The sequence below is a fragment of the Ranitomeya variabilis genome, chromosome 4 (assembly GCF_051348905.1).
Source record: "Ranitomeya variabilis isolate aRanVar5 chromosome 4, aRanVar5.hap1, whole genome shotgun sequence".
NCBI classification, from domain to species: Eukaryota; Metazoa; Chordata; class Amphibia; order Anura; family Dendrobatidae; genus Ranitomeya; species Ranitomeya variabilis.
In genome coordinates this window covers 105914744-105923655 of record NC_135235.1, presented here as the reverse complement: position 1 = coordinate 105923655, position 8912 = coordinate 105914744, and the positions used below count along the sequence as shown (strand labels likewise).

General features: G+C 46.2%; 1 long non-coding RNA gene across 1 annotated transcript; it reads left to right on the top strand.

Annotated features, from left to right (window-relative positions):
- Window positions 1-7585: 7585 nt before the first annotated feature.
- LOC143768462 (uncharacterized) lies at window positions 7586-8701 on the top strand. The gene is made up of 3 exons (XR_013213877.1): window positions 7586-7619; window positions 8121-8208; window positions 8639-8701. It is a non-coding gene; the product is annotated as an uncharacterized LOC143768462 (long non-coding RNA).
- The last annotated feature ends 211 nt before the right edge of the window (window positions 8702-8912 follow it).

Sequence of the window (8912 nt, the reverse complement as noted above, 5' to 3'; positions counted from 1 at the left end):
AGCTCTGGGAAAGCTCCCGGGCCCCAGCCCCGACGTGTGCACCGTAGCGCGCACCACTTTGCTGCACAATGGGGCCCGATGAACAGTAGCACATAAGCGGGGCCCCGGACCTGTGGGCCCCTCTGTGTACTGCTGTTCACTGGGCCCCATACAGCAGTAAGGCCAGGATTCCCGGTAGGATGCAATATCACTCAACATGGGACATCGGTCTTGATGTTACAAGGCTGCAAATGCAATGATTTATAAGTAGCCTGCGGACAATGCTGGATTGATGTAAATCCCTAGCTGTAATCTTGCAAATATTCGCTTACTTTTAGTAACTCAATGGCTGCACTATAATAACACCTGCTAGTTCAGGCATCTATTAATGGGACAGCAACTTAATGCCTCAAAGCCGCAAACATGGTCAAAAGATTCAGCAGTCGTTCAGGCAAAACACAATAAAAGGGATGAAATGTGATCTCCATGAAATGATTTGGTGGCAGACGGGTGGTTTTTAGCATCTCAGGAAAGGCTGATGTCAGGAGCGGACATACCGCCAGTTCAACCGGTGCAACCGCACCGGGGCCCGGAGCGGGAGGGGTCCCCCGACGGCGACGGACATACACGGCATTGTTGTGATACACTGTGTGGATCCTGTAATGAGCGGTACCAAGTGACCGCTGGTGAAGAAGCTGCCGTGCCCGGAGTCTGCGGAGACCATCTGTCCACAGTCCGGGAGAAGGAGCCAGGGATGCCGGGAGCAGGTGAGTATCATATTTACCTGTCCACGATCCACCCGCTGGGTGCCGCTCAGTCTTCCGCGTCCTCTGCTGTGACTGTGCAGGTCAGAGGGCTCGATGACGTATAGTGTGCGCGCCGCCCTCTGCCTGAACAGTCAGTGCGGAGAGACCGGGATGGTGAGGACCAGCGGGCAGAGACGAGAGGTGAGTATGTCATTGGAGCGCCCCCACTGCCGCAGGGCTGAAGGGTACCCGGTACCGGGCCTCTCTGTCTCGGTTCTGGGATTGTCACGGTGGCTAGACCGGTCCGTGACCCTGCTGAGGGGCGTCCAGTGAAAGTGGAGAGTGATGATGGTGTGGTGCAGATCGCGATGAACAACGAGGACACCAGGTTGCAGTCTCTTTACCTCTTTACTGAAGGCTTCAGGATCCTCAATCCGAAGTACGGTTAACAGGGCTGGCTGAGACCGGCCGGTCCGATGGCACCTCCAGAGTTCCCTTTGCAGGTGGAAATCTGTGCCTACCTTCTAGCACTTGTGTGTTGTAGTCGTTCCCTGCTTAGCACCACGGGATAGTCCTCACAACTGTTGTGTCTGTTTCTGAAGTTCCCTCACAACTGATTCTGATGTTCTTCTCCGTCCCCCCAGATGATATGGCTAGGATGCACCCGTATGACGGGTAGGCCTGGAGGTCTTCCGGGACCCTAGAGTCGCCCCTCTCCAACTGTTGCCCCCTATGCCTGCTTAGGTGATTTTGGGTGAGACAGCCCGCCTATAACTGACTGTCCTGCCGTAGGTTTGAAGTAAGGCCTGGAGCTCAATACTTCCTCGGCGTTTCCGGCCACCGGCTACGCGCCTCAGTAGGATGTTGCCTCGGTCTTACAGCACGACTCCTACTGGTGCTTTCTCCTTGTTGCGTTGATCTCGTTTCTCACTGTTCACAATAAACCTCGCTTCTTGTCCTTTCTTGGGGTACCACCGCAATGAAGTGCAGGCGTGGTCCCGTAACGTTCTTTCTGTTCGCTAGGTCTCTGTCAGGATCCCACCCCTGACAGGGACCCCCCTGAATCTTCCCCTGCAACACCCTCTGCCACAGGATGTTGCCTGGTTCCAATCCAGTCAGCTTTCTGTCTAACTTCCTATCTAACCCCCAGTTTTACCAGATTGTGAGGAGTGGCCTAATACATAGCACCCTTAGCTCCCCCTGGAGGCTAGACTGTGAAGTGTGTTGGTGTCTGTGATACCTGGTCAGGTGAACTCCTTCAGTGCCATCAGACGTACCAACACCCCCCTTAGCGGCGGAGCATCAGTACTGCAACGACCAGGACTCTGGGGCGCTGCATCATTTTTTTTTTATTGCAGCAGCAGCATTTACACTCACCGGCCACTTTATTAGGTACACCTGTCCAACTTCTTGTTAACACTTAATTTCTAATCAGCCAATCACATGGCGGCAACTCAGTGCATTTAGGCATGTAGACATGGTCAAGACAATCTCCTGCAGTTCAAACCGAGCATCAGTATGGGGAAGAAAGGTGATTTGAGTGCCTTTGAACGTGGCATGGTTGTTGGTGCCAGAAGGGCTGGTCTGAGTAGTTCAGAAACTGCTGATCTACTGGGATTTTCACGCACAACCATCTCTAGGGTTTACAGAGAATGGTCCGAAAAAGAACAAAAATCCAGTGAGCGGCAGTTCTGTGGGCGGAAATGCCTTGTTGATGCCAGAGGTCAGAGGAGAATGGGCAGACTGGTTCGAGCTGATAGAAAGGCAACAGTGACTCAAATCGCCACCCGTTACAACCAAGGTAGGCCTAAGAGCATCTCTGAACGCACAGTGCGTCGAACTTTGAGGCAGATGGGCTACAGCAGCAGAAGACCACACCGGGTACCACTCCTTTCAGCTAAGAACAGGAAACTGAGGCTACAATTTGTACAAGCTCATCGAAATTGGACAGTAGAAGATTGGAAAAACGTTGCTTGGTCTGATGAGTCTCGATTTCTGCTGCGACATTCGGATGGTAGGGTCAGAATTTGGCGTAAACAACATGAAAGCATGGATCCATCCTGCCTTGTATGGAGCATCTTTGGGATGTGCAGCCGACAAATCTGCGGCAACTGTGTGATGCCATCATGTCAATATGGACCAAAATCTCTGAGGAATGCTTCCAGCACCTTGTTGAATCTATGCCACGAAGAATTGAGGCAGTTCTGAAGGCAAAAGGGGGTCCAACCCGTTACTAGCATGGTGTACCTAATAAAGTGGCCGGTGAGTGTATATGTGGCACAGCGTTATATGGAGCATCTATGGGGCCATAATGAATTGTATGGAGCATTATATGTGGCGGCACAGCTTTATATGGAGCATCTATGGGGCAATATTCAATAATGAATTGTATGGAGCATTATATGTGGCACAGCTTAATATGGAGCAACTATGGGGCAATAATGAATTGTATAGAGCATTATATATGGCACAGCTTTATATGGAGCATTTATGGGGCCATAATGAACAGTATGGAGCATTATATGGGGCTCCTGATTCAATATGGATATTCAAAAACACTTAACCTTCTGATGTCTCAATTAATTTTACTTTTATTGGTATCTATTTTTATTTTTGACATTTACCGGTAGCTGCTGTATTTTCCACCCTAGGCTTATACTCGAGTCAATAAGTTTTCCCAGTTTTTTATTGCAAAATTAGGGGGGGTCAGCTTATACTCGGGTCGGCTTATACTCGAGTATATACGGTAGTTTAAGAAGGGGTTGTCTAGTAGAGGACAACCCTTTTAAGCACCTACATGCATCTGACATACCTGTTGATATGTTGTGGTGTTTATGCCCCTTTTTATTGTTTATAATACAATAATATATCTGTTAAATAGTCTGTAATGTTAACTGAACACATAGTGAACAACTGAACATACATTTATGTTCATTTTTTTTAGAATGGCATCTGGCCAAAAACCTAAAGGCGGAGCTCAAAAGCGCGACTGAGAAAAGAAGAGTTAGCACAGACAGCTACATTACCCAAAATTATTTCTATGCTGTCAATTGAAAATGACCGTGCTAGAAAGATTAACTTAAATAAAATTATTGATGAATTTGCTGAAAAGAAGGCCAGGAGAATGAGTTTTAAGTAAATTGTTCACACCTCCACACAGTTTTACTGTTTGAAATACATTTTTCAGTGAACATTTCTAAATTCAAACATTTGAATGGCTGACTAAAGCCTAGTTATCTTGATTTGATTAAGTAAATTTAGTAAAATGGTTTTTAGTATTTAGCAATAAAGGGTACAGTTGTTTACTAATTATTATTAAATGGGTTGTCTAAAACCATTATATTTTTTTACTATAGGCCTAAGCTCTAACAGGCAGGTAGTTACTAACTAACTGCCTGTCCTGCCCAGTGCAGACCTGTGCCAGCTCAGGGTAGTCACAGACCACTACTGCTGCTTCCTCTGACATCACATCAACAGAACAGCAGCTTCTCTTCTAGTCTGTTGAAGGGCTGTGACTGCCAGCTTTATGCTGATTGACAGCCATCTCCCCATTGCATAACTACAGGGAGCCGGCTATTGAACAGCATGAGGTCGGCAGTCATGCCCCATAAACAGAGCAGCCCAGAACATGAAAAGCTGCTCTATTGACATGAAGCAGCAGGATCTGTGGCAGGAGCAGTCCTTGACCGCTCTAGGCCAGCACAGAACAGAACTGCCTATCAGTTCATAGGTTCATAGTTAAATAATAAAACAGTCCTGGACAACCCATTTACGTTTTGAAAAAAATCAAATCCTCCTCACTACAGTATTATTTCCTCTAGTTTATAAAGTAATAACAGTCTGTGCTGCTTGATAAGTCATAGGCCACAATGAGCACATCCAGATTTGCCAGATATGACATCAATTGCATGACTGCTTTGTGTTATATTCAGTTGTTAAATATTGAACTTAAATTTATTATTTAGAGTTGATAGTTGTGTTCTAAACGGATAATAAATATTACAACCTATATGTTTATATAACTTTGTTGCGGTATGGGGGGGGGCAGGAAGATTTCTTGCACAGGGGCCCTCTGCAGTCTGTGTCCACCCCTGGCTGACGTCCTAGGAATCTCATTCATAACTACGCTTACAGTGTGGTGTGCAAAATGTATTATTCAACGCCTGCTATGTGGGTTGTTGTGAATTCTGCTTTTGGGCTCCCTCCGGTGGTTGTAGGTGGTAATGCAGTTGCCCCTGAGTTGCAGTCCTGGTCAGGTGTATCTGCTGATTGCAGTTCTGACTGGGGTATTTAGGCGTGCTGGATTCATTAGTCCTTCCAGTTGTCAATTGTTGTTGGGAGGTGTAGGACCTCTGCCTGGTTCCTCCTGCCTTTCTGCCAAAGCAGCAAAGATAAGTGTCTGTTTTTTTTTTCCTGTGGCACACATGCTGTGTGCTTCACAATTCAGTGCTATTCTTGTGTTTTCTTGTCCAGCTTAGATTGTGTCAGTATTTTCTCAGTCTTGTTGGATTCTCTGGAGTGGCAGATATACATTCCATGTCTTTAGTTAGATTGTGGAACTTTTTGTATTATCTGCTGTGGATATTTTTGGAAGGGTTTTAATACTTACCGCCTAGTAATCTGTCCTATCCTTTCCTATTTAGCTAGAGTGGCCTCTTTTGCTAAATCCTGTTTTCTACCTGCGTGTGTCTATTCTTCTCCTACTCACAGTCATTATTTGTGGGGGGCTGCCTATCCTTTGGGGGTCTGCTCTGAGGCAAGGTAGCATTCCTATTTCCATCTATAGGGGTATTTAGTCCTCCGGCTGTGTCAAGGTGTCTAGGGTCTGTTAAGCACACCCCACGGCTACTTCTAGTTGCGGTGTTAGTTCAGGATTTGCGGTCAGAACAGGTTCCACCGACTCCAGAGAAAGTTTCATGCGGCTCCAAGGTCACCAGATCATAACAGTGGGTGTAAGATGCCACATTAATGATGGAAGTCAGATGAGAATGGCTCATGGTGATAAAACCATGTGTTACATCTGTGGAATACAGAGGAGCATCTCTTAATACACGGCACATCGACCAATGAAGTGAATGGACTACAGCAGCAGAATTCCACACCAGGTCCTCTAAGATATGCGCAGTTACACATTGAAGGACAAAGAAAGACTAACAATCTGTCAATCTGTATGACTTATTACAGATTCACTGGGCACAGGTCTGTTGATGATTGAATGTTTATGTCAATCTGTCCGTAGGATCAACCCTCCTAAGCCGTCTATATGAACATGTAGGCCATAGAAAGTTGAATAAAATGATATCTCGATAGCTCGGGACGAGATCTGAATCTGAGCATGTGCCGCCCCCAGCGGCCATTTTCCCGGAGGCCACCGCATCGCAGCAATGGAGCTGCCGGTGCCTCCAGGCTGTGAGGAAATGCCGGTGGAGCCCCGACGCTGCACGAATATACGCCGCCACCGCCTCACAGGACAGAGCACCCACGCGGCACAAAGAGGATCCGCTGCCGCTCACCAGCACAGAAACCCCACGCTGCCACAATGAGGTAATAGGGGGATACTCCACTCACACTTTCCTGTGAGACACCCCCTCTCTTCATCATAGGGACCACTCTCCCCCCACCCACCATATGCACATTGGTCTGCACCCGGTGTATAAGACGACGCTCGACTTTTAAGAAGATTTTCAGGGGTTAAAAGGTCGTCTTATACGCCAGAAAATACGGAATATATATATATATATATATATATATATATATATATATATATTTATATTTCATACAGAGCTAGATAGCAGAAAAGCCGGTAATTCAATTGCCGGCTTTTGCCATCTCTTTACCAAACCCGACAGGATATGAGACATATGAGACATGGTTTACATACATTAAACCATTTCATATCCGTTATATTTTTACATAGTCCTCACTAATAATGTTGGTAGTGTGTGTGTGTGCAGAATTTGGGAGCTCCCGTGCAATTTTCTCTGTCAGAGTGGGATAGCCAGTGACTGAGGGCAGATATTAATAGCCTAGAGAGGGACCATGGTTATAGGACCCCCCCCCCCCGGCTAAACACATCTGCCCCCAGCCACCCCAGAAAAGGCACATCTGTATGCGCCTATTCTGGCACTTAGCCTCTCTCTTCCCACTCTCTTCCTATTGGCTAGCGGCTTTTCACTATTGATGTGCAGGCCCGCACGGCTATAGAGTTTAACTGAACCTGCATCTCGGTCTCAGGTTCAGTTACTGCACTGGCAGAAGCGCGCCGCTGAGGCCCGATGAACAGAAGAGACGGGACCCATTGTGGGCCCCTTCTGCTCATCGGGCCCCATTCTCCAGTCAAGGCAGTAATGCCCTGATGGTAGCTCTGCCTAAGCCTAATATTTATTGAACATGCCTCTCCTAGGTGACAACACTTCTATTCTTATTGTAAATTACACAATAAAAACTCCCTTGAGCAATCCAACTAGATAATAAGATATCATGACCTCACAAAATACAGTGAAGTAGAAGCAATTACAGGGTTTTTGGTAAATGATGACATATTGCTAGGACCCAATTCCTGGGACCCGCACCAATCCTTAGAACAAATGGGACACTGGTCCTTCATATCATTTACCTGCATATTATTGCGCCTATCATCTGTGCAGGGAATTACAACACATCTCCATGTGCTTAAATGGTGTCAAAGGGGAGTTACATATAGTAAAATTCACTATAGTGCAATAATACCGTCATGTCCCTTTAAATTATCAGTGACTTCTGTCACCATGGCAATAAACAACCAGTAGGATTGTTAGATTTAAATTTGAAAAAGCACAAACGTCAGTTATTTTCAGTCTGTTCTATCTCAGAGGAGAGTGAAGACGGACACCTGCAGCCACTGCGACATTTCAGGTATAAACCTGTAATATAATATAAGTGATGGCTGATTTATCTCATCACATATTCATACAGAATAACCCGAGATGTTCTGTTACTAATTGTTCATATTTACCCCAACACTTCACATACAGACATGTACATGATGAGGAGCCAGCGGCTGATACTCCGCTGTCTCCACTTCTCACATCTTATTGGATGGGTCCAATATTTAACATCAGCTCCGTCCTCCATAGAGAACGGCGCCTGCAGAGCGGAGAACGGACCGAAGTCGTTTATTCCGAATATTCCTCCATTAAATAAAATGCTCCATATACAGCACAGAATAATGGGGATGGGCAGATATTGGATGTATAACAGTCATATCCTGCACATTGCCCAATGTTTCCTTTGCCCCGGCAATGCCTCCTAAACACACAGACGGTGTTTCCCAAAGTTTCCAGTAACAGCACACCCTAGTCAATGGCATCTGCCCAAATGGCCAAAACCTATTCTGACTGTTCTGCTATTTTACAGGATTTTGATAGATTTTGACACGAGTGAGAGTGAGAGTGAGACCACAGCGAGACCATGTGGACCGGACCTTCATCCTGCGCTGGATCAGGTGAGATTCCTCACACTGTTAGGCGAACATTCTCTGTCCTGTGGTCAGACGGCACCCAACGGCTTCACCTTTCTTTATCTTTGGGAGGTGTCAGATTTCCAGTAATTTGGGGGGTAACTATAGAACTGCTGATATTTGCTGTAAAAAACACCAGAAAGCTAAACTGATTCCCAACAGAGGTTGACATCGCCGGTCTGAGTAGAACGTGAGCTTCATAGGTAGACAGGGGAATCCTATCACTGGCCATGAAGGCTACAGAATGATTGCATATTCCATGTACAAAACACATTTTTCTATCTTCTTCTTACTGACAATTCTGTTCCCAGAATTTAGCGGGATGGTTAGCAATATGGCGATCAGTAGTGCCGCTCTGTCACATCCTCTCTGTATGGGTATGGGTGACCCTTCTATTTGGTTCTTTTCTCTTCAGTTGATATCACACCGGAGGAGGCATTCAGAAGACTGGCCTTCTGTATGAAGTTTCTGCCGTCACCCCTCTACAAGATGGAGGTTAGTGAGAAGACGACTATACCGCTGTCTTTAATTTTACAAGGGTGTATAGGAATGTCTTATTACTGTACATGAGTAACTTAATCTGCTGTCTTCTTAGCGCCTCATGCCGACCAGTCCAGAAGCCCAGAAGAAATTTACAGCAAAGCATGAATATGAAGAACAGCCTGCACCATCCATGAAGACCCAGATCA